The 25,119-nt window shown below is 44.4% G+C and overlaps 1 protein-coding gene across 1 annotated transcript in view; it reads right to left on the bottom strand.

Moving 5' to 3' along the window:
* chrm3 (cholinergic receptor muscarinic 3) overlaps nucleotides 1-25,119 on the bottom strand; it is a 199,681-nt gene that overhangs the window by 105,326 nt on the left and 69,236 nt on the right. Inside the window, exon 2 of the mRNA XM_033025459.1 lies at nucleotides 3,555-3,697. The gene's annotated coding sequence lies outside the window, so the exon portion shown is untranslated. The remainder of the gene's footprint in view (nucleotides 1-3,554; nucleotides 3,698-25,119) is intronic.

Here is a 25,119-nt window from a genome sequence, read left to right as displayed (position 1 = left end):
AATCATAGGGTCATAGTCATACACCACCGAAACAGTCCCTTCGGCCCAGTTGCCCATGACGATGCCGCATCCTTGTTTTAGTTTAATTTATACGGCATGAAAACAGACCCTTCGACCCATCGAGTACATGCCGACCAGCGATCACCTGTACATTAGCTCTATCATACACACTAGGGAGAATTTGCAGAAGCCAATTAACCTACAAACCTGCAGGTATTGGTGTGTGGTAGGAAACCCAAGCACCCAGAGAAAACCCGCGTGGTCATAGGGAGATCATACAAACTTTGTACAGACAGCACTCATAGTCAAGATCGAACCTGCATCTCTGGCCCTGTAAGGCAACAACTATACCGCTGCATCACTGTGCCGCCAGTTACATCCACAATAGTCCCAACTGCCCGCATTTGGCCTACATCCCTCTAAACATTTGTTTTAATGCATGTACCGTCCAAAAGCCTTTTAAATGGTGTTATAACATCTAGGTGAATGATCCAGAGTGATCACTATAGTTCAAATAGTGATTTTAAATCTCGTCAGGACAGCTGGAGAAATTAAATTCAGTTATCTAAACGCGGTTGAAAATAAAAAGAAAAGAAAACTAACTGGAAACTAACATATTGTTTAATGGAGACACAAGATGATGCCAAGACCATCACTTATCGATCTCCACACAATCCATATCCCTCCACTCCTGCATATCCGTGCGTATACAAATGCCTTTTAAATGCCACTTACGTATCTGCTTCAACCACCACCCCAGCAGCTCATTCCATGCACTCACCAACCTCTGTTTTAAAAATTAGCCCGGCACATCTTTTTTAAACTTTGCCCTTCTCACCTCAAGTTTGATTTTTCAAACCTGAGAAAAAGATTCTGACTGTCTACCCTATCTATACCTCCCATAATTTTATACACTTTTCTCAAGTCTCCCAACGACCGCCGAGATTGCAGAGAAAACAATTCAAGTCTGTCCAACCTCTCGCTGTGGCATCAGCGCTGTAAAGCAGCAGCTCTCCCGCTGTGCCACTGTCGCCCAGGCTATTAAAGTGCTCTGACATCTAAGGGTTCTTGGTCGATGATATCGCGCAGAGGGAGAAGAGGAGGGAAGAGACTGCAGCCCTAAGATTTTTGCCTCCACCACAGTGAGGTGCTTGGAGGACTCACTGTGGTGGTGTTAATTTGTGTTTATTGTTGTTATTATTGTATGATTGTATGTATGACTGCAGGCACGAAATTTCGTTCAGACCGTAAGAAATTTCAATTCAATTCCTACTAATAAGTCTATCTGACAACTGTGGTTGAATTATCAACTCACTGGACTGTTGGCATTCGGTACAATGAAGTGCGGGCAAGCATTCTCTGCATGTGATCAGCCTAGGCAGCAGGACTAATGGTTTATAAAGAATCCTCTTGGCTGTGCCTTGCTGTCTAGATTTATGGCTTTTGGGTTCTGGGCATTGCACCATTAATTTATCACTTTTTTGCGAGGTATCGAGGGCACCTTTAGAATGAATATCCCATGGTAGGCACGGCTTGGTTGTTTATTGGCATTTCAGCTAATCCTCTAATTACCTTGCCTTCCCGTTCCCTTCCATTTCAATATTGCATAGAATTGTTCTGTTATCAGAGTGCAGAAACATGGAACTGCAGGTGCTGGTTTAGAAGAATAAAGACACAAAGTACAGGAGTAACTCAGCGGGTCACGCAGCATCTCCGTAGAACATGCAAATGAGTCAGTCCCCACCTGGACCTGGACCTATTTCTCCCCTTCCCCTCCACCAACATTCCTTCCTCTACCTTCATAATTAATAACTATTCAATCCTTTTGTCTCACACCTGTCTTTTCATCTTTGGTCATCTGTTTATGAAACCCTTCCCACCCCCCCTTTGTCCTGCCCCTCCTCTCTTCCTGCTTTTTCCCCCTCCTCCTCCCCCCCACTATAATCAGTCTGAAGTAGGGTCCCGACCTGAAACGTCACCTATCCATGTTCTCCAGAGTTCTCCCATGTTATCCATTTTCTCTTGACCCACTGAGTTACTCTAGCACTTCGTGCTTTTTCTGTTCTATTATCATTTTTACAGCAAAAGAACATTGAACTATACAGCACAGTAACAGGCCCTTTCGCCCACCATGTCTGTGCTGAACACCAAGCCAAGATTAACTAATCTTATCTGCCTATACATGATCCATACCCCTTTCTTCCCTGCATATCCAGGCACCCACCACTCTAAAAAACTTGCCCTACACATCTCTGTATAATTAAGACCAGAAGTAGGCTCCTATTTGGTTCCTTAAACCTGTCATTTAATAAAATGTTGGCTGATCAGGCTGTAACTTCGGTTTTACATTCTCTAAAAAATCATGTGATCCCCTTTTCACCCACATCCCAAAGACGTGCGGGTTTGTAGATTAATGAAAAAAATTCCCCCTAATGTGTAGGGAGTAGATGAGTAAATGGATCAACGTAGAACGAGTAAGAATGGGTGATAGATGGTCCGCGTGGACTCAGTGGGCTGAAGGGCCTGTTTCCAGGTTGTGTGCCTCTATGAAACATGCAGATGTACAGGCAGCACGGTGCAGTAGTAGAATTGCTACTTTGCCATGCCAGAGACCAGGGTTCGATCATGACTAAGGGAACTGTCTGTACGGAGTTTGTACTTTGTCCCCATGACCTGCGTGGGTTTTCTCCAGATGCAACGGTTTCCTCACGCACTCCAAAGATGTACAGATTTGTAGGCTAATTGGCTTTGGTAAAATTGTAAATTGTCCCTAGTGTGTGTAGGATAGTGTTAGTACGCAGGGATCGATGGTCGGCACGGACTCGGCGGCTGAAGACCCTGTTTCCGTGCTGTATCTCTAAAGTCTCAAGTAAAGTCTAAAAACATAAATTAAGATGAGGTTATCTCATAATTGGTCCTATAAGCCTGACACTAAATACAATTATAGCTGATCTGACTATAAATTGTGCTCTATATTCCCATCTACAAAAAGCATGCTTCAGCCATTTCAGCATCAGGCACAACCCTCACTGGAAGCTTCAGGCAGAACCTCTGATCTGCATTCTTCACAACCCATGGCTTACTTATACCAGTGGGATGAGAATGAGGCTGTGTTGATTCACCGCACAAACATTAGTTTAGTTTAGAAATGCATCGCGGAAACAGACCCTTCGGCCCACCGAGTCCGAGCTGACCAACAATCCCCGCACACTAACGCTATCCTACACACTAGGGCCAATTTACAATTTTACCAAAGCCAATTAGCCTACAAACCTATACATCTTTGGAGTGTGGGAGGAAACAGGAGCACCTGGAAAAAACCCACGCAGATCACAGGGAGAATGTACAAACCTCGTACAGACAACACCCGTAGTCAGGATCGAACCCGGGTCTCTGGCGCTGTGAGGCGGCAACTCTACCGGCGTGCCACCATTTTGTGCTATACTTTTTTGCAGGGAAAGTTTACATCTCTAACCTTTCAAATGGGAATCACAATCATAACTCTCTGGCAAATGCTTGCCAGGTTTTCAATGAATGAGATGAAGATTACTCACATGTGCCCTGAAGCGAAGCTATGAGCAATCATTGTCTGCGAGTAATTCCTTCACGGATCCACAGTCAAGCCAGAGTACAAGCAGAACATGATTGAGACTGTTTGCATCACCAGCTCCTTTACTCCTTCAATATCTCTGTTTATCTGGAGATGAGAAGAATAGTAAAATCGGTTAGTCTGTCGAACATAAACCACAAATTATAAATGGCAATATCAGTGGACTAACATACATCTACATGAAAGCACATTGTCCACTGTTCCCGAGTGTGAATTCCATGAATTACATGTGAATTAATTAAGGAGATTCGGTAGTTCAATTAATACTTTCTTGAACTTCGACCAGTGGAGAGCATATTGACTGGTTGCATCACGGCCTGGTTCGGCAACTCAAACGCCCAAGAATGCAAAAGATTGCAAAAAATGGTGAGCGCTGCCCAGTCCATCACGGGTTCTGACATCCCCACGATCGAAGGGATTTACAGGAGACGCTGCCTCAAAAAGGCAGCCAGCATCATCAGACACCCACACCACCCTGGTCAGGCTCTCATTTCACTCCTGCCATCGGGAAGAAGGTACAGGAGCCTGAAAACTGTAACAGCCAGCTTCAGGAGCAGCTTTTTCCCTACAGCTATCAGAATATTAAACACCACAACCTCCAAATAGGTTCCAAACTACATCGACTTGGGGGTATTACTTTTGTCTTTGCACTATTATTGTTTGTGTCTATGTACACTATGTATTGTTTGTGTCTATGTGTGTACGTATGTATATATACATATATATAAGTAAATATATGGGTGCATGTATATGTATGCATACATATAGATACATGTGTGTGTGTGTGTGCGCACGTATATCTATAAATATGTATGTATATATTAAACACATCCACAAGCATATATATAGTTGTTTATTATGGTGTTTACAGAGTACTGTTTTCCGTTTCTGGGCATATGACAATAAACACGCTTGACTCTTGAAATTTATTGAATTGAATGTACTAAAATGTTCATGTTATGTTTAGAATTAGGGATTCACATGACTCTTAGAAGACAGAGGGTAGTGATGGAGGACTATTATTCTGACTGGATGTCTGTGACCAGCAGCTTTCTGCAGGGATCATTGCAGGGACCTCTATTCATTGTGATTCATGGAACTGATGGATGAAAATGCAGGTGGGTTGCAGAGTAGATTTACAGACAGCATTAAAATTGAAAGAATTGTGGATGGCAAGGAAGGTTGTCAGAGCAGGATGGAAATAAGAGCAGTGGAATGATAGATGGAGATCTTGTGAAAACTTGCACTTTGGCAGGTCAAACACAAGAGAATAGTATGCAGTAAAACAGTAACGAGCATTGATGCAAGGCAGTGATCTTAGGGTGCATGTCCATAGCTTGCAGAAAGTAACAACAAAACTGGATAGTGTAATAAAAAAGGCAGATGGCATTCTTGCCTTTAACAGTCAGAGCATTGCGTATATAAGTCGGGATGCAGTTGGTCAAGCTGCCACTTTACAATGCAAGAGACCCGCGTTTGATCCTGACCTTAGGTGCTGTCCATGTAGAGTCATACAGCGTGGAAACAGGTCCTTCGGCCTAACTTGCCCATCTACATTAGCCCTACCTGCCCGCGTTTGCCCCATATCCCTCCAAACCTGTCCTATCCATGTTCCTGTAAAAATGTGACTTAGCCCTTGCGATAGTACCTCCCTCAGCTACCTCCTCCGGCAGCTTGTTCCATACTATTCAGTAAGTTTCAATGAGGAACCCCTTCATCCTTCGAAAATAGCGCTAGTGTAAGGGGTTATTGCTGGTTGGCGCAGACTTGGTGGACCAATGAACTGTTTCCACGCTGTATCTCTAATGACTAAAAGTCTAAACTGAAGCAGCAGATGGCATGTAATGAAATAGAATCAGAGTGCCAGTAGCAATCAGGGTCTTTCACTTTATCACTGAATTTGTTTTATTAAACACTGCTACATCATCAGTGACATAAAAGCAAGGAATTGAGACTCAGTGACAGCAGTGACTGAGTGAAATATTTCTTTAACGTCCTCCAGCCTCTCAGTTCCACACTCTCTTCATTAAACCAACTGTGTGTTACAAAGAATGCCTGGAGTCTCCCACTTATTTTCCACCCAGCATTTCCAATTACTGCTCTTTTTCTTTGCTTCATCTCTGGAATGGCTGTTTCAAAATTTCAGACTCGTTCAAATCACACCACAGCCAAAGTTAAACCTTGCGGCACCAGATATTGCTTCATCTCTCACTGGCTGCTGCGGGTGCCATTGGAAACTCAAGCTGTTAGCTAGTAAGCAAAGAGTCAAGAGGCTATGTTCTGGTTTTTTACAGAGTGACCAAGGGGGGAATTACACATAGAAACATAGAGAGTCATAGAATCATACAGCATGGAACCAGACCCTTCAGCCCAACTTATCCACGCAGATCCCATCCACACTAACTCCACCTGATGTATTTTAAATGTTATTTATTGTACCTGCCTCAACTGCCCCTTCTGGCAGCTCATTCCATATCCACAGCACCACACCACACCAGTGTGTCAAGCAACCAGCCAATAATTACTGTTTAAATGTTAAACAAATAATTACTGGACAAGCCACAGGTAAAGAATAGCCCTCGATCTGTCGCATCTCCACCGAGGTAAGAGATTAGAAAAAGTTTCCCCACTAAAACATACATTTAACACATACAAACAAACAAACAACAGAAGAAGGAACAGAAAGACTGTTGACGAGGCAGCCATTACTGGCACCACCAGGAAGGTCGCTGAAGAAGGGTTCCGACTCAAAACGTCAGCCATCCTTTTTCTCTAGAGATGTTGCCTGACCCACTGAGTTACTCCAGCACTTTGTGTCTATCTTTGGTGTATATATCATTATATGCAGTTCATTTCTACACTGTTAATCACCTTGTACTGTTTTAATTATTTGAAAGAGATTAACCATGGCAGGAATTAAATAAACAAAGCAATAGTTCTAATTACACCTTATTGGTTTACTGTGGTAATTGAGTGCAGGACGTAACAAATTAATTGGAGAAAACAACCTATAAAAGACAAAGCCAGTTTAAATGGTAATTTAGATAACAATAAAATCTGTTAGCACGAGTGCGCTATTAAATAATTAAGAGAGTAAATCTGCTGCATTTTGTTCTATTAAAACTCAGGTGGGACGCCAGGTGAAGCACAGGGGAGGGAAGAGAAGAGAAGATGGGAGGGGGGGTGGTGGTTAATGAGATTTTACCTAAAATTGGAGTTGTTGAATGACAGGCAGACAGAAACAAGATGCGATGTTGAACAAACACGGTGCTCTAATTACTCACAGTAGATGACACCACAAAAACACTAAATGTCTAAAACTAAAAACACTAAATATTTCCTGCACATCATGGAACAATGTGTATTTTCCCAAGTCACTGTGCACTTATATACGTCGTGGCTATCTTTGGAGGTCGTGGATGATGGACTACGTTCTGTTGTTTTTATGGACTCTCAGGAGGCTTATGAGTCACATCCTGGCTTTGAAAGTTCTTTGGCATTCACGGCAGGAAAGCTTTCTTTGATCCTGTACTCCATATTCTGCAAAGTACTGTATATTTAGATCTGAAGACTATCTAGAAGATTGAAGCCGTTGCAATTTTAACCCAATGTTCAAGAAGATAGCAGCAGATAACTAACATCAGCAGGTTTCATTTATGTTCTGCTATGTTTTTCTTCTTGGAATGCTCTTATGTTGCTTAGATCTGAGACCAATAACAAAATTAACTCGATTTTGCAATGGTAAGGTGCCTGAACTGGGTGAACATTCATTAATAGATATTTCAATCTTCCTAAGAAAGGTACTTGGATTGATACAAGGATAGGAAAGGTTTAGAGGGTTATGGGCCAAACGTGGGCAAATGGGACTAGCTTAGATGGTGTATCATGGTTGGCATAGAAGAGTTGGGTCGAAGTTTCACTGTCTGTATAACTCATTATCACCTACCCCATAGCCAAAAATGTTCCACCTTTCCTTGATCATCTTTGCTTTTTGCATGTCTCCCATTAATTTGTTCTATTTACCTTCTATATGTCTCGTTTCTCTTTCCCCTGACTCTCGGTCTGAAGAAGGATCTCGAACCAAAACGTCACCTATTCCTTTTCTCCAGAGATGCTGCCTGACCAGCTGAGTTACTCCAGTACTTTGTATCTTTCTTGGATCGAAGGGCCTGTTTCTGTGCTATATGGCTCTATGAATCTATAAACTCCAAGATAAACATTTCCTGTGAGTTTCTCAGACCTGAATGCAAAGACTTGAAAACAGAAGCAATCCGTTGGAAGTCAAGTCAAGTCAAGAGTGTTTTGTTGTCATTTGTCCCGAAACCTAACAATGACATTCTTACTTGCAGCAGCACAGCAGATATGTAAACATAGTACCTGTACTCTGTAAAACCCATGATAATTTAATAAACGACAAAAAAAGTTTTGTATACATATAAAAAGAACAGACAAATAAATAAACAATAACAGTGCAAATTCCAAAAATAATGCGCCCAAGTTAATATGGTTTGCAGCCTATTTGGAGGTTGCAGTGTTTAATAGCCTGATGGTTGAACAGAAGAAGCACAGCAGGAAAGGTATTTACAACTTTAAATAACTTTGATAAGGTGAATAGCAAATGGGGCGGCATGGTGGCAGTGTTGGAGCTGCTGCCTTACAGCGTCAGAGACACAGGTTTGATCCTGACTACAGGTGCTGTCTATATGGATTTTGTACATTCTCCCTATGACCTGCATGGGTTTTCCCTGGGTGCTCCAGTTTCCTTCCACGTTCCAATGACGTATAGGTTTGTAAATTAATTGGCTTCGGTAAAATTGTAAATTGTTCCTTGTGTGTAGGATGGTGTTTGTGTGTGGGGTTCGCTGATTGGCACGGACTTGATGGGCCGAAGGGCCTGTTTTCGCACCGTGTTTCTAAAATCTAATAGGATCCTGAGGGGCGACTTTTTCACACCGTGGGTGTATGGATCGAGTGCCGGAGGAGGTAGTTGAGGCAGGTAGTATAGCAATTGGTAAGAAACATTTCGACAGATACATCGTAAATTGTCCCTAGTGTGTAGGATAGTGTACGTGTACGAGGATCACTGATCGACGGAGACTCGGTGGACTACAGGGCATGTTTTCACGCTGTATCACTAAACTAAACTAAACAAAACATTGCCTTTACTGGCTAATTAGTGACACAAATGTAATAAAATGACCAACAATTTAGATCAAAAAGATAATCTATGTTGAGCACTGTTGGAACAAGGGAATGCATTCCACGGCAATTTTGGTGGAAATAAAATCCTTTGTAGGTATTAAATGAAAAATTATAAATATTTAAAGATGAACACACATCTAGCATCAGAGAGAGAGATAAAATAAATTAACTCCTTCTGTGCATTTTTTTAAAGTGATTCTACCATGAAGCTGTACGTTTACTATAAATATTTCATACCCAGCTGGTAGGAGGCAATCATTAATAATAATAAACTATTAATGCCTGTTTTGTTTGGCTGTAATTCAAAAGTCCTTTGTCCAGAAAGTGGAGGACATTTAGACCTTTAGAAAGGAGATGAGGAGGAATTCCTTTAGTCAGAGGGTGGTGAATTTATGGAATTTATTGCCACAGACGGCTGTGGAGTCCAAGTCAATGGATATTTTTAAGGTGGAGATTGACAGATTCTTGATTAGTATGGCTGTCAGGGGTTATGGGGAGAAGGCAGGAGAATGTAGTTGAGAGGGAAAGATAAATTGGCCATTATTGAATGGTGTAGTATATTTGATGGGCCGAATGGCCTAATTCTGTTACTATAATTTCTGAATTTATGAACATGACGTGAGGGTTTGTAGGTTAATTGCACAGTAAGGTGTAATCTGTGAATTGAACCCTAGGGTGTAGAATGAGAAAGTAGAACTAGTGTGAATGGGTTATCGATGTGTACCGTGGACTCGGTGGGTTGAAGGGCCTGGTGCCACACTAAACTAAACATTATGAAGTTCCAGTGAACAGTCTCAAACATTCAAAAACTGTTGGCGTTTAACAGGTTGGTTATCTGTGAACTTTGACATGACTAACAAGTAGGCATTTTTTCAATAGGTTTATTTTTATATGCAATAGGTTTAAGTTTATTTTTGTCACATGTACCAGGGTACAATGAAAGCCTTTGTTTTGCAAATTATCCAAACACACAAGATATACCATACATAAATACTATCAAATTTAATTTGGCATCATGTTCGGCACAGACATTGTGGGCCGATGGATCTGTTACTGTGCTGTACTGTTCTATGTTCCATCAACATAGAACTTGAGAGGGATAGATAGGGTGTATGCACATGTGATCTTCATGCTCTTGTTCTTCCCCTGTTGTATTAATATTGTTCTCATTCTCTTTTATTAAATAAGTGGTGGTAACACAGAGAGATGTTAATGGAAATAGCAGGCACTCTTTATACTCATTTAGGTTGTGTGGAATAAAATTAAATAGAAGTCAACCTGGAAACACAAACAAATCTGAAGTCACTCTCAATCTCAATCACACTGTTCTCCACAGATAATAGTCACTTATTTATTTGTAATAGTCAAGCAATTTCTTGATCCTGCAAGATATTGCAGAGAAGATATGCACAGAATAACTAGTAGAACAGGCAGCATCTCCAGAGAAAAAGTAGAGGTGACGATTCGAGAAGGTTCTGAATTATTTTTCTCCAGAGATGCTGCCTGGCCCACAGAGTTACTCCAGCATTTTGTGTCTATCTTCGGTATAAAGCAGCATCTGCAGTTCCTTCCTACAGAAATTGCAGAGAGACGTACATGTGGCCCAGTCCATCACATGGACCAGACCATTGACTCCATCTACACTTCACGCTGCCTTGAAAAAGCAGCCAACATAATCTCCAGACATTCCTTCTTCTCCTTGCTCTCATCCAGCAGAAGTTTGAAAGTGCGACCAGCCTCAAGAACAGCTTCTTCCCCTCCTTTATCAGGCTTCTGAATAGTCCTTCTATGAGCTAGGGTACTGCACAATTCACCCCTGCCCCATAGGGCATTGGACTTTGTCTATGGAACTGACACAATACAATGCTGAAAACGACATTTTGCACTCTCTTTACTCGTTGCTCTATGTATTGTACTTGAGTTTGATTTGATCAGGTTTCTGTTTAGTATTATCTGTTCTGTATGTGTAAGGAGGAGCTGCAGAAGCTGGTTAAACCGAATACAGGCACAAAAAGCTGGAGTAACTCAACGGTCAGGCAACATCTCTGGAGAGAAGGAATAGGTGACGTTTTGGGTCAACACTTTTCTTCAGACTGAGAGTCAGGGGAAAGGTGAACGAGCGATATAGACGATACTTGGGACAAATGAATGGAAGATACGCAAAAAGCAATGATAATCAAGGAAATGTAGAGCACACAATAGTCCATTGTTGGCTGTGGGCTAGGTGATAAGGACTTTTACAGATAGTCAAACTCAACAGGACGATATTGAAACTAGTATGATAACTAGGGTGGGGGAGGGATGGAGAGAGAATGGATGCAAGGAGATTTGTTTGGATAACATGCAATAAAGTTTTGCAATGTACCTCGGTACGTGTGACAATATTACACCCTAAACCCACTAAGGAATTACTCTTAATGCGGATGGATGACCGGAGAATTGGGGGTGTTGATGAGATCTATGTATCTATGTTAAATAAAAATGATAAATAACAAATGTAGAGTTGGGGTTAGGATTAGGGTTATGCCCCTATCCCACTTAGGAAACCTGAACGGAAACCTCTGGGGACTCTGCGCCCCACCCAAGGTTTCCGCGCAGTTACCGGAGGTTTTTGTCAGTCTCCCTACCTGCTTCCACTACCTGCAACCTCCGGCAACCACCTGCAACCTCCGGGAACCGCACGGAAACCATGGGTGGGGTGCAAAGTCTCCAGAGGTTTCCGTTCAGGTTTCCTAAGTGGGACAGGGGCATTAGGGTCAGTCAGTCGGTTAATCGGTCAGTCTGTTGGTCGGGCTTGTCGGTAGACCGATGGATGCTGTGGAGGATCAGTCGGGCTGTCGGGCCGCCGGTGTCTGGTGAGAGTTGGGCCGGGCCCGACCGCCAGTGGTTGCTGCGAGTGGTCGGACGGCCGATGAATGCTGCGAGTGGTCGGCCGGGCTGTCGGTAGGCCGGTGTTGCAGTGAGCGAGCGGGCGGTCTGATGGAGCCGGCGCTATGTTGGTGCTGAAGGCAGCCCGGGCTGCGTGCAGGGCAGTGCTGCTCCCCACCATCATCACCACGAAGACCCAGAAGGGCATGCTGGCCGAGGTGGACGTACTGCCGGGCCACATGTACGGAGCCCGCAGCTGGTCCCAAAGTGGCTCCAGCTCCAGCCGTGGGCAGCTCTGGAACGGAGGCGAGTTAGGGTTAGGCATTTTCATGTCAGTGGAAGATGCCTTAGCCTTCCCCCAGCTTGGTACTACCCCAGTCCCACTATGGCCGTGACCCCCACTCTACACACTGGCAGTCAGTGGGGTTCAGTAAATGGGGGAACCCAGAGGAACTGTCCTCACCCATTAATTAGGTTGGTTCAGGAGCCGGATCTCTGCGGCAGTCTCATTCAAAAAACACACACAATTATAATAATTATATTATTTTTATATAATAATTATACATAATTATATATGATTAGTCATATTCACAAGTCTTGTGAATATATATATATACACACACACACACACACACGCACACACACACACACACACACACACACACACACACACACACACACACACACACACACACACACACACACACACACACACACATATATATACATACTAGACTAAGTGGGACCCGTTGGGTCCCAGCATCACACGGGAGATCACACGGGAGGGCTGGTCACCAACGCAATATTCCACCTCTCCACGAATTCCAATACTGCTCGCCAGTGGGGGGGGGGGGGGGGGGGGAGGGCTGTCTGTTGCGCTCGTATGGGTGTTGCGGGCCGAAGGTACTGGTTTCCAGAGGGCTAGTATAGACATTGTGGGCCGTATGGATGCTTGGGCAGGCATCCAACTGTTGCAACGATTTTAAAAGCCAAGCCAAGGCGAACAATTGGGCTGCAGCCACCCAACAACCAAAATTCACTTTGTGAACACAAACTTGTTAAAAAAAAGGCGAGGCAAACAATTGGGCTGCAGACACCCGACAACCAAAATTCACTTTGTGAACACAAACTTGTTAAAAAAATGCGAGACAAACAATTGGGCTGCAGACACCCGACAACAAAAATTCACTTTGAGAACACAAACTTGTTAAAAAAAAAGCCTAGGCAAACAATTGGGCTGCAGACACCCGACAACCAAAATTGGGCTGCAGCCACTTTCCAGCCGCATCAAGGGGACTCACCGTGGAGTAGACGTGCCTTCAGTGTTATTCGCAGCTCAGAGAGCCGTGAGCCGTGACCCTCTCACTTCCTGGTTCTGGCAGAGACTGAGTGAGGCACGACACTTCCTGGTTTTATTGTCCCTCCCCCTGCCGCCAGTGGGAGCAGCAGAGAGAATGGGGAATTTTGTAAAAACATTAATATCTCTCTCATTTTTCATTGACGGAAAAAATACTCTGCACTCATCCGGCGGAGGGGGGCTCTGAGCGAGGTGGCCAAAAATGACGGCCGTAGGTGGCGGCGTTCTCTCGGCAATCGCAGCACAGTCGGCCAAAAGCGGTCAAGATCAGAGATTTAGTAATATAGATAGATATACTATAATAATATATATATGGTATAATAATATATATATTTATATATATATATATATATATATGGTATAATAATATATATATATGGTATCATAATAATATATGGTTTAAATAGACTGCAACACGTAAATAGTTTCCCATGTAATATGGGTATTGGACAGTAGATGGCGCTTACTTTTTCGATATAATTTTCTAATTAGTTCAATTAAATAATGTGTAACTTTTTGCACTGACGAGTTATGACTTCCTTCTCAATTATGTTTTATCTAAATCTGTGCAAAATTTCATGTAGTTCTGAGACATGGGTCACGAAAGTTGATTTCTAGACATATTTTTGAGCCCACAGCCTAAAAGCTTTTCACTGTATCGTGTTACGTGGCAATAACAAACCTAAACCAAAACCAGGTGATGGTTTTAAACTGTGTGCATGAAATGCAGGAAATGTTCGGTTTATGAGATATGCATTAATGCCTGTGGAAGTCAAACCTGACAGCTCTCTACATAGCACAATTGGCTTGTCATGTCCCTTTTCAGGATATCCCTGAGTGCTTTTGAAACTGTCAAATACTTTTAAAGCTAATAATTACCATTGTGATGCAGGAAATAAGACATACACTGGTTAGACACCTTTTTCCCAGGATGATAATATCAAATACTAGATGGCACAGCTTCAAGGGGCGAGAGGAAAAGTTTAAAGATGTCTTGAACAAGTTTATTTTTCACACAGAGGGTGGCGAGTGCCTGGAATGCGCTGCCAGGGACGGTGGTGGAGGCAAATATGAAAATGGGCTTCAAGGTGCTTTTGGATAGGCACCTGGATAGGCATGGAATACGTTCATAAGTCATTGGAGCAGAATTAGGTCATTCAGCCCATCTAGACTATGCCATTCAATCATGGGTGATCAATTTTTCCTTTCTTCGCCCCATATCCTTTGACACCCTTACTCTTTATGTACTTAAACACTTTATGTACCTAGAACGGGACATCAATGATTCCATCCTACCTCACTGCTGAGAACCATATTCTGCACTTTGTATATTTCCCTTTGCTCTAAACCCATTGTACTTGAGTTTGCTTTGACTGGATTTAGATTTAATATTATCTGATCTGATTGGATAACAAGCCAAACAAAGATTTTTACTCTATGACGGTATTGGTGATAATAACACCTAAACCCAATACTAATTGTGGTCCTTTAGACTTTAGAAACATCGTGTGAAAACAGGACCTTCAGCCTACGAAGCCCGCACCGACCACCAATCACCTCGTATACTAGTTCTATCCTACACACCAGGGAACATTTACAGAGGCCAATTAACCTACAAACCTGCACATCTTTGGAGTATGGGAGGAAACAGGAGCACCTGCAGAAAGCCCACGTGGTCACAGGGAGAATGTACAAACCCCATGCAGGCAGCACCCGTGGTCAGGATTGAACCCGGGTGTATGGCGTTGTAAGGCAGCAACTCTACCGCTGCACCACTGTGCTGCCATGAGTTCATGGAAAAGTAAACTCTTAGTTAGTAGTGACGCTGGAAAAAGGAGTTGTTGGCAAAGCAGCAGAAGGCAAATATGCTTCGAAGGGAATGTATGATTACGATTTAAACCTGCTTTCATTGCTTATTTAATTAATTCACATTAAAGCATTTGTATATGAATACAGCCATGTGCAATCTCCCTTTATTTGGAATGGGAATTTATTTTGCCACACACCCTGATCATTTCAGCTGAAGGTCATGCTGATCCTGCTGAAAGCCTTAAGTAGGTTTAGAGGGAAGTCAGAAACTCTACTGCAGCACCACTGTAGCATCCTGCACCTGCTGCACCGTTTACCCAGTGTTAGGAGTAAAATTATACCGTGGTCAGCGTGATGTGGGTACCTGATTATATTGGCTGCCTTTTTGAGGCAGCACCACTTACAGATCTCTTTGACAGTGGGGAGGTCACTACCTCTAATGGACCAGGCAGTGTCCACAACTCTCTGTAATCTCCTATGTTCCTGAGTTGCTGGACCAGGACATGATGTAACTACTCAGTATGCTCTCTACCACTATTATCAACCATTTATTTGTCTGTTTTTTTCAGAGATGAAACTTTTTTGTTGTTGTTTATTATGGGTTTTACAGAGTACCATGTTTACATATCAGTCTGAAGAAGGGTCCCGACCTGAAACGTCACCCATCCTTTCTCTCCAGAGATGCTGCCTGGCTCGCTGAGTTACTCCAGCATTTTGTGTCTATCTTTACAGAGATTGGATAACATGTGTGTGTTCTCTCTGGGAGGAAGGAACGAGGAGATAGAAGTATGTAAAGTTATAAGAGGCACAGATAAGGTAGATAGCCAGCATCTTTTTCCCATGCTAGAGATATCAAAAATGAGGACATTTCGAACGTCTTCCACAGAGAATGTTTGCTGTTAGGAACTTGTAGCCAGAGGAGATGGTGGAGTCAGATACAATTTCAATGTTTAAGAGACATTTAGCTAGGCACATTTAGAAAACACAATACTTTAGACTCTAGACTTTAGAGATATAGCGCAGAAACAGGACCTCCAGCCTACCTATCTTCGGTAAATACCAGCATCTGCAGTTCCTTTCTATACATGTTTTCATATCTGTTTCATTTCATTGTTCCCTTTTGTCTTAGAGTAATACAGTGTGGAAACAGGCCCTTCGGCCCAACTTGCCCAAGCCAACCAAGCCTAATGCCCCACCTACACATGTCCCGCCTACCTGCTTTTGGCCCATATCACTATAATCCTGTTTTAATCATGCACCTGTCTAAATGTTTCTTAAACATTGTGATTGAACCTGCCTCAAAAACCTCTTCCACAACACATTCCATACACCCATCACCCTTTGAGTTAAAAAGTTACCCCTCAGATTCTTATTAAATCTTTCCCCCCTCACCTTAAACCTCTGCTCTCTGGTTCTTGATTCCTCTATGCTGGACAAGAGACCCTGTGCATTTACCCTATCTATTCCCCTCATGATCTTTTACACCTCTACACGATCACCCCCTCATCCTCCTGTGATCTAAAGAATAAAGTCCCAGCCAGCTCAACCTCCTCCTATAGCTCAGACCCTCGAGTCCTGGCGGTATCCTCACAAATCTTTTCCACACTGTATCCAGGTAAACAACACTCACCACCCTTTCTGTAAAAAAAGTTACCCTTCAGGCTCCTATTAAATCTTCCCCCCGCCCTCCCCCCCCACCTCAAAACATGACAATAAAACACATTTAATTATTTCGTCATCTGTAGAAGTTCATTCATCTACGTATCGAATCTCTTCAACCTTACACCACTTGCCTTCTTAATGGCTTATTTCAACCGCATGTTAGCTTGTACAGGCCACCCAGTGCTCCTTACTCAATGCATTATAATTAGAACCGTTACTAAAAACCATAATCGTAAAACAGTCCTAACTTGCCATCGTTAATGCACTTAAAACCTTCCAGACTTTTGATCTTGTTTGCAGTTAAGTGCCCACGGACACGTGAAAATTGATAGATTTAATTTTGTATTCCGAGAAACTGCCCACCCACTCTCTTACCAATAAGTGAATTGATGGGAATAATGGAAGGTGTCTTGCATGACCAGTACTGATGTGTGGGTTGGAATAATGGCTCAGGCCTGAGAATAGATAACTTACACCTCCCCCATGCCCACAGAATACTACTTTTAAATAGTTTGTAAGTCATAGGAGCAGAATTAGGCCATTCGGCCCATCATGTCTACTCCACCATTCAATTATGGCTGATCAATCTTTCCCTCTCAACCCCATTCTCCTGCTTTCTCCCCATAACCTTTGACACCCTCACTAAAGAAGAATCTATCAATATCCGCTTTTTAAATACCCACTGACTTGTACTGTACCAGGAAAGGTGTACTGACTGGGTGGGCAGACACTTTGGTACTGATTGCCCATGGGGTTCACTGTCGAGGAATTCATAATGCAGAGAGCATTATAAACAGTCGCCGCAAAAAAAGATTTTGTGTGGATCTGGAATATCTGAGTATTGAAGGCGCTTCTGGTCTGCAGTGTGCTATAATCACCAAAATACACTGCATCTTTAGAGAGGAAAAATACAAAACATGTCAATCCCACTGGATAGGCCTTAGTCATGGTGCTGTACAACATGGAAACAGGTCCTTCGGCCCAGCTTGGCCGTGCCGTCCAAGTTGGCGTCTTGGGATAGTCCTATTTGCCTGCATGTGGCCCATAGCCCTCTAAACCCTTCCCATCCATTTATCTGTCGTTAATAACCTCAAGAAAATATTAGGTCTATGTGAGCCTGCTTCAGTTTCCTGGGTTCAACTCAGAGAGAAGTCCAGGGTTAATCGCTCCACTGTTTATAATGCTCTCTGCATTATGAAGTCTTCGACAGTGAACCCCAAGGGCAATCACTACCAAAGTGTCTGCCCACACAGTCAGTACACCTCTCCTACACTTGTCGCCCGTACTAAGTCACCCCAACCCCCCACCCCCACTCCCCACCCCACTCCCCCCCCCCCCCCCCCCACCTTTCCCTCCCAACTCCAGTCCCGTCCCGACCCCCTGGGAAACTGAAGGGAGCGACAATCAACTGCCACGGATACAAATAATGTCCTACACAAGAAAAGGCAGATGCTGGTTGACAAAAAGTGAACACACGGTGCTGGAGTAACACAAAGACGCAGCAGAATTTTGGAAACATCATCCCATCACCCATTCTTTCTCTCCAGAAATGCTGCCTGCCCGCTGAGTTAAAGAGTGCCCACGGTAGACTCACCAGTCACTACGGTAAACTCACGAGCTACTACGTTCTTACAACGAGTTTAAAAGTTTAAAATTTTAACTTCAAGAGTAAATTTGACTCGTGGAAATCTTTCATCATGTTGAAAGATTTTCACGAGTTAACAAGTTTCCCGAGTACCTGCCGTTAGCGTTATGAGTTCCGACGTTCCCGCTACGTTAATCCTACGTGATTTCCACGAGTTTGATTTGTTTTAAACTCGGGATCACTCATGGGTGGACTCGCACTGTAAGACAGGGGTTTAAGGAATTGGTGGTGGACTTTACGAGGAGAGGATTACCCCTGACCCCTGTCTTCCTCAATGGTGTGGATGTGCAGTTTACCAGGGAGTACAAATACCTTGGAGTTTACCTGGACGGTAAACTGGACTGGTCCAGGAACGCTGAAGTGCTGTATAAGAAGGGACAGAGCCATCTGTACTTTCTGAGAAGGCTCCGCTCCTTCTGTGTCTGCAGTAAGATGCTGCAGATGTTCATTGGGGCTGGTCCTGGAGGGGAGGCTGCTCCTCAACCTGCAGAACATCTTGAACAACACAGCTCATCCTCCACCTCACACTGGTCAACCTAAGGAGCACCTTCAGCAACAGACCGGTTCCACCAAGATGCAGCACAGAACGCCACAGGAGATCATTTTTCCCTGTGGGCAGCACGGTGGGAGAGTGGTAGAGTTGCTGCCTTACAGTGCCAGAGTTTGTACATTCTCCCTGTGACTGCATGGGTTTTCTCTGGGTGCTCCGGTTTCCTCCCACACTCCAAAGACGTGCAGTTTGGTAGGTTAATTGGCTTCTGTAAATTGTCCCTAGAATGTAGGATGGAACTAGTGCACAGGGTGATCGCTGGTTGGGATGGACTTGTTGGGGGGAGGGGAAGGGGGGGTGGGGGAGTTGAGGGCCTGTTTCCACACCGTACCTCTAAATCTAAAACTGAAGGTTGCTTCAGCTTTCTATAGTATCATGGGGCGTTCTCCTCCACAAAAAATATCTCCGTTAAAGGCTGGCACCACATTATTTTCAGTCACTGTTTAAAATCACTGTGCCACGTGGCCAATGTACATTTGTGCCATACAAATATTTCAAAACACCCATTTGTTTCAGGAACATAAGTTGTACAATAAAAGACTGAACACTTTGGCTTTGCTCTGTATATGCAAGAGTGGCTGTATTGTGTAATTGAGAAGATTTTACTTCGGAGTCACGTGAGTGACTACGTGAAGAACCCGCTTACGACGCATGCGTGTCATTACGCTACACGCATTCGAACTCGTCATTGCTGGAGGAAGGACGTTCCTCCCAAACGGCAGGGGTTGAACCTGCAACAGTAAGGTGAGGGAACGTCGTTTCTTTTACTTACCTTTTTTCTTTCTACAGAAGGCTGATGAGATCTGGCTGGGGAGAGTCTGCAGAACTGCAGGCAGCCAGCAACGGCCGGGGCACTGCTATCTCCCTTAAAACGGGAGCCGGAGCCGACTTCAGCTCCAGGAGCACGCCGACAGCGGTGGAGCATGTCTGGAGCAGTCATTTACGACGACTCGGACTACAGCCCCACGGACCTATACATGGGTCCGAGGCGCTGGAAGGAGCGAGAAAGCTGGCGGGGGAGAACCTGCAAAATTGCGGGCAGCCGGCAGCAGCAGCAGCAAACGGCACGCTGATCTCCCGTAATGGGAACAGCTGTGCCCGATTTCGCTCCCGACTTCGCTCCCGCGCCGGCCCCGGCCGGTCGGGAGAGGAGCAGCCGCGAGCGACCAGTGCCCATGTGCATGGGGGTCGGTTTGAGCGGCTGGAGGAGATGGCAAGCAGCCGCGAGCGACCAGTGCCCGTGAGCACCGGGGTCGGTTGGAGCGGCTGCAGCATGACCAGCAGCCGTGACGGCCGGTGCCCGTGAGCACCGAGGTCGGTTGTAGCGGCTGCAGCATGCAGGATAAAGAGCAGCCGGGAGCGGCCAGTGCCCGAGAGCATTGGAGCCGGTTGGACCGGCTGCAGGAGAAATTAAGCAGCCGCGAGCGACCAGTGCCCGTGAGCACCGGGGTTGGTTGGAGCGGCTGCAGCATGACGAGCAGCCGTGAGCGGCCGGTGCCCGTGAGCACCGAGGTCGGTTGTAGCGGCTGCAGCATGCAGGATAAAGAGCAGCCGGGAGCGGCCAGTGCCCGAGAGCATTGGAGCCGGTTGGACCGGCTGCAGGAGCAGTACCCCTTGTGGGGCTGCAGAGTGGAAATACTCCAAAGTGGCAAAGCCACAGTGGGCAACTAATAAGCCCCACAGCAGTACTCCTTGTGGGGCGGCACAGAGTTTCTCACTCATCAGAGGGGAACACCGAGACTCAATCCTGGGCTGACTGCAGGAGCAGCTTCAGGAGCAGCCGTGACGGCCATTGCCCGTGAGCATTGGAGCCGGATGGAGTGGCTGCAGGAACTGCAGCAGGAGCAGCCTCAGGAGTAACGGCTTCAGAAGCAGCCGCAATGGCCAGTGATCTTGTGCATTGGAGCCGGTTGGGTGCCCGAGAGCATCGGGACCAGCTGGAGCAGCTGTTGGAGCATGTAAGTGGCAGCTCCATGAGATGGAGACTAGTCACAGAGGGGCAGCTAGTAAGTCCTACAGCGGTACCTCTTGTAGGGCTGCACAGTGTTCTCCCTTCTCAGAGGGGAGTATAGGGGGTCAAGTTTGGGCTCCACTTGAACAGGGGAGCAGAACATACCCCTAGTACACTTAGGGTGCGGAAAACCTATGGGAAAACACTTACCATCAGGGAACTGCAAAACCTGAATGTTCCCAGTATCAACCTAAACATGGTAGGGCACGGAATTGAAACGAAAGAATGTTCTAAGTCCTAACAGATGAAAACCTGGAACCTCCCAACCTCCAATATTAAAATTTGGAGGCATCTTATCTTAACAGGGAAAGATCTTCACATCGAGGGAACTCTGGGACACATTAAGGAACGTCTTAAAAACTACTTCCTGAGAAATGTGCTACCCTCATCAGACACCGGCGCCTCAACGACCACGGAGGATGCCGAAATAGTAACTAACCTACTAATAGGAACCAGGGAGGTTGGTAGTGGATAACAGATCTATCTGTATGCATAGAATTATTCTACCGACACTTAAAATTCAGAAGTACAGGGGCATACCTTAGAATTCTTCATTCCATTATCCTCCAGTTCAGCATGTACAGAACTGAATGTTCATGCTTACAGGGAAAGAAACAACTAAAGCGCATACTGAACTACAGTGCCCATATATTATAGGACTTATGGAGGACATCCACACGAATCACAGGGATTTGTGTCCTAAATATCCTTCTCATAATTTAGAGGTGGTTGCCACTTCATCTTAGATTGACTAATTTGAATACTTCGTACTTTATATTCATTACAAATGGGAACCTTTGGTGCAACTAAGGGATTGATCCTAGGGTACTACATGGCAAGCATGGTATTAAAATACGCTTGCTATATAGGACTCATTGAAGGTGCCCACAGATGTATTTAACACAACAGATCGTCTGCGGTCCACCGTTAACACTTTCTTACGGCAAAGTCAGTTCAGCCTTTTGGGATGTTGATTTTTATGATGATGTCATATAACATGGCAGTACTTTGCCGTAAGAAAGGGTACAGCCTTTATGGAGGCTTCCAGGGAACTAAACCAGCCATCAGACTGGTAGTAGAATAATTGGCATTAGGGGCTGTGTGACAGCCACATGATATCGGACCTTTACATAATCATAGTACAGAGCGCTACACGCGTCACTCAAGAAATTATGTGGGGGTCATTCTGACAGACTTATGAAACAACCAAACACAGTTACCCGTCTATGGAACCACATACTGATGGGCCTTGGATTGGGATGCTACTAATTCCATCTCCAGCTGTGGGGGAGATGGAATGCTCAGGAGGCATCACTACTAACGTTGGGCATATATACCTGGGGAAGTGAGAGCTAGTCATGGCTTTAAGTCAAATTGTTTTGGGTTATAACACCAGTATGTTAATCTACAAATTGACAACACCACCGGAGTAGCATATGTCAACCATATGGGTAGAAACATATCGACACCATGTGACTATCTGGCCAACACTATTTGTGAATTGAATTGAATTGAATCCTTCTTGTCAATCAGACCTTTCGGTCTGAACGAGATGTTGTTGCCTGCAGCCATACATGTAATACTAGCAGCACACAATGGACACGGGCTGGCATCCGCCGCGGTGAGTTCACCGGGTACCTCCACACTGTGATGCAGGCAATAGTCTTAGAGTCACTGTCTCTATTAATCTGGATTAATAGCGTATCCAGATAGAGATTGGATATCAGCATCCAACTACCAGGGAAACTGAATTTAGTGGCAGACAACAGGTCACGCTAAGTCTAAAAACTCTGTATGGATGTTGGATAAAATATGTATTGCTGGAACAGCTGGTATGGAACACCAGATAACGACCTATTCACATCCATGCTCTTACCAGTTATCAAATTATGTTCTTGGGAGCCAGAACCTGGGGCAGTGGTTCAGATGTATCTTCGCTGATTGGGGGATCATTTATGCATCCCTCCCTTTGCCTCATCAGTCGGTTATTTAGGAAGAAACTATAGACTTCACGTCTCGAATCTTGATATACCTGATTGCCCTACGCAACCGGGGTACTGGTGATATCAACATGGGTCAGAACCATACATCACCATCCATCATAGACCTAACTTACTGGGTCTTCCCGCAACAAGGGGAGTTACCCGTCACTATTATATATTAACCTATTTATTTAGAGTTGAAAGCACCTCTTCTACACCTGGGACCGACGGACCGAATGCGGAATTATTTCAGCGGGTCACAGACTGTCCACCTAAACATCAGTACTTGGTATCATCTAGTAATGGGAAGTACTGTCACAACAATAATCATCACCCACAGATCTATGAACATCCCGTCTGTTCTGGAATTCCTGGCAAGCCTCCATTACGATGAGAGGCTCAGTCATAGTGCGATCAACTGCGCCAGAGGTGCTCTGTCAATATACCTGTCGAAGGTACAGAGCGCCATTCTGTTGGGACAAACCCTGGTAAACAAACTCATGAGGGGCATTTTTAAAATTAATCCCCAAGAACCAGGTACTCCCAAATATGGGATGTGAGCATTGTACTGACCATGTTAAGAAACTGATCTCCAGCTACAGCTCTGTTCCTACGGAAACTGACTATGAAAACAGTCATGCTGATGGTCCTGGTCACGCCACAAGGGTCCAGTCACCACAGAAAACAAGGTTGGACAACATGATTAATTCATCTGGAAATTAAGGTTTACATCAGTGTAATAGTCATACAGAACAGACAGGGGTCAGCAGGCCTAAAAAACAGAATTCAGGGCCTACCCTACAGATGGTCGTCTCTGTATTATAACACACTTACTATCATACTTGAAGTATACTAAGATCATCAGAGGGGAGGAATGTCACTTTAATCAGCTACTAACAGCCATTTAAAACAGTGACAGTCCAGACCATCTCTGGATGGCTAAAACAAGTCCTAAATAGGCTGGAGTGGGAACTAGCATTTCAAATCTCACTCCACCAGGGCTGCAGCTACATTAGCAGCTATGAAGTTGGACGTACCAATGGACCAAATCCTCAAGACAGCAGGATGGCCAACGGAGGAATTTTCCAACAACTTTATAACAAACCAGTCATTGAACCTGAAACATTTACAGAAACAAATTTAAGTTCTGTAATATAATAGACCCATAAATAGGGGCAATAATTGGTGTTCATAATTTTACTGTTGGATTTCAATATCGTATTGATGTCTAATGTTGTTAACTCTACTCTCCCCAAAAATCAAGGCAGATGTGATGCATGGACTCGTTCCACGGCATGAAATCACAGAGCTTTAAAATCTTCACGTAGTCACTCACGTGACTCCGAAGTAAAATAGTAAGATTAAACGAGAACTTACCAGTTTGAAGTTTGATCCTTATTTTATGAGGAGGAACGTTGAGGGACTACGTGCCCTCCGCTCCCACCCATGATCATATACTCAACTGGTATCTGTTGTCTAATCTTACTATGTTTAGTCATTATAGTTATCTGTGATTCCACACCGCTGCTTTGAAGAATGACACGCATGCGTCTTAAGCGGGTTCTTCACGTAGTCCCTCAACATTCCTCCTCATAAAATAAGGATCAAACTTCAAACTGGTAAGTTCTCGTTTAATCTTACTATTCTGTGGCAAATTTAATGCAGTTCAAACCCTTCTTAATTGAAGGGTCACATAGAAACATAGACAATAGGTGCAGGAGTAGGCCATTCGGCCCTTCGATATGATCATGGCAGATCATCCAACTCAGTATCCCATCCCTGCCTTCTCTCCATACCCCCTGATCCCTTTACCCACAAGGGCCACATCTAACTCCCTCTTAAATATAGCCAATGAACTGGCCTCAACTACCTTCTGTGGCAGAGAATTCCACAGATTCATCACTCTCTGTGTAAAAAATGATTTTCTCATCTCGGTACCAAAAGACTTCCCTCTTATCCTTAAGCTCTTGAGCGCGTCACCCTTGAGCTCTTCCATTGGGATGAACTCACTCAGGTACAAATGATTAGTTTACCGACCAGCGATCACGCGTACACTAGTTCTATCCTACACACTAGAAACAATTTACAGAAGCCAATCAACTTACAAAACCTGCACGTCTTTGGAGTGTGGGAGGAAACCAGAGCACCTGGAGAAAACCCACGCAGTCACAGGGAGAACAAGCACACTCCACACAGGCAGTACCTGTGGTCAGGATCAAACCCGGGTCCCTGGTGCTGTGTGGCAGCAGCTCGACCAGCTGCGCCACTGTGCCGCCCAAGTATGGAACCATTGAACTGAAAGGAAGCCTTCTCTACTAAAATGATGTGACTAAAGTGGAGCTTGAAATCTTCAGCTTGGTTGCATCTCTGAATGAATTGATCTACATAATAATAATAATAATAATAATGGATGGGATTTATAT

The sequence above is a fragment of the Amblyraja radiata genome, chromosome 8 (genome assembly GCF_010909765.2).
Source record: "Amblyraja radiata isolate CabotCenter1 chromosome 8, sAmbRad1.1.pri, whole genome shotgun sequence".
Lineage (NCBI taxonomy): Eukaryota > Metazoa > Chordata > Chondrichthyes > Rajiformes > Rajidae > Amblyraja > Amblyraja radiata.
This window is presented reverse-complemented; position numbering and strand designations above follow the sequence as displayed.